The following is a 1822-nucleotide window of genomic DNA, read 5'->3' as shown; positions in this document are numbered from 1 at the left end:
GGCTAAACTCACGACTTTGCCAGTGCGAAATGCTAAGGCTCTGAACACTACTAAGCCAGGGCCATGTTTCGTGGGTGGAAGGTTGCACTGGAGTAGCCTACCTCCATATAGCAATGACTCTTAGTGTCGAAACTCACATCCGGTCGCTGAAAACGCTTGGTCCGCTTGGAGCTGGCCATCGTCGCCTACCAGTTTGTTTTCCTGTTTTTCTCCCCCATGTTAAAACATGGTCATATTGTCACCTGGTTTCCCACCTGACCTAGCCATCACCTCGCCATCACTGCTTCCATCTTTCTCTCAAGTCCGGCTCTCCATTTTATGAACTGATGTTTACACTGGGTTCATTATATAGGCTTCAAGTATGCCCTCATCCCTAGCTCTGTCTGTCTGTCTGTTTGTCTGTCTGTCTGTTTGTCTGTCTGTCTGTCTCTGTCTCTGTCTCTGTCTGTCTGTCTGTCTCTGTCTGTCTCTGTCTGTCTGTCTGTCTGTCTCTCTCTCTCTCTCTCTCTCTCTCTCTCTCTCTCTCTCTCTCTCTCTCTCTCTCTCTCTGTCTGTCTCTGTCTCTGTCTCTCTCTCTCTCTCTCTCTCTCTCTCTCAAGGTCAAAGCAGAGAAATTTAACCAGTGTGTGAACTTAGGGTGAAATGGAGAGAGAGAGAGAGAGAGAGAGAGAGAGAGAGAGAGAGAGAGAGAGAGAGAGAGAGAGAGAGTGGCTTAGTGAGCATCGTAGAGAGAGGCGAAGGCTGAGAGATTGTAGGTGCTCTCCCTCCCTCCCTCTCTCTCTCTCTCTCTCTCTCTCTCTCTCTCTCTCTCTCTCTCTCATCCTTCTTCCTTTTTTCAGTCTCTGCCTTCCCCCTTCCCTCCTTCCATCTCCCTCTTTCAATTCCCCTCTCTTCCTCCCCCTTTCCCTCTGTTCCTTCCCCTCTTTCGTCAGGTATTCCCTTTGCCCTAATCCCTCATATCCCCTCTCGACCTCTCCAATTTCCTCTCTCCTCTTCCCCACTCTTTTAATCCTCTCCCCTCCCTCTTACGTCTGTACCTCTCTCTCTCTCTCTCTCTCTCTCTCTCTCTCTCTCTCTGCCTAAAAGATAGTCAGCCACGGACGTACCTTCAACGAAATTTCACCAAGAAGATCTCTGTACCACAGTCGAGAAACATGAAGACGAACTAATAATAATAATATTAATAATAATGATAATAGTTATAATAATAGTAATAAAAATAATAATAATAATAATAATAAAAGGGTAAATAATTATCTTGGATGAAAAATGAATACAAATAACTCTGATAAGAGGAAGTTATTCTGGAAAGAGGTGTGGAAATGTAGAGGTGACAGCGGAAAGGAATGTGATGGTGTGAATGATGTAAGTGGTAGGTTATTAACCCACGGGGATGAAGTAAGGACCAGATGAAAAGAATATTTTGAAAGCCTGATGAATGGGAGTACAGAGAGGAGAGCTGCTGTAAACATGAATGGTTTTGGGGGTGTGCAGAGATGGAATGCAGTGCCAGGAATCGTGACACTCGCACAGGGGAAGAGCGCTGTGAAACGACTGAAAAATGGGAATGCAGCTGGGGTTGATGAGGTGTAAGCAAAATGATGAAGTGTAGTGGAGGGAGAACAGAATTAAATGCTTGCTGGAGATATGTAAGAAGGCATGGACGAATGAAACTATGCCAGCAGAGTGGAAAAAAGCTGTGATTGTACCCCCGTACAAAATAAAGGTGAACGAAGTGAGTGCAAGAATTATCGAGTGTTGTAGGGAAGGTATATGGAAGGATTATTATAGAGAAACTAAGAGAGACATCATAAGTCGAAGT

Source organism: Coenobita brevimanus, chromosome 19 (assembly GCF_032717465.1).
Source record: "Coenobita brevimanus isolate Jiangsu-jjx chromosome 19, ASM3271746v2, whole genome shotgun sequence".
NCBI lineage: Eukaryota > Metazoa > Arthropoda > Malacostraca > Decapoda > Coenobitidae > Coenobita > Coenobita brevimanus.
This window is presented reverse-complemented; position numbering follows the sequence as displayed.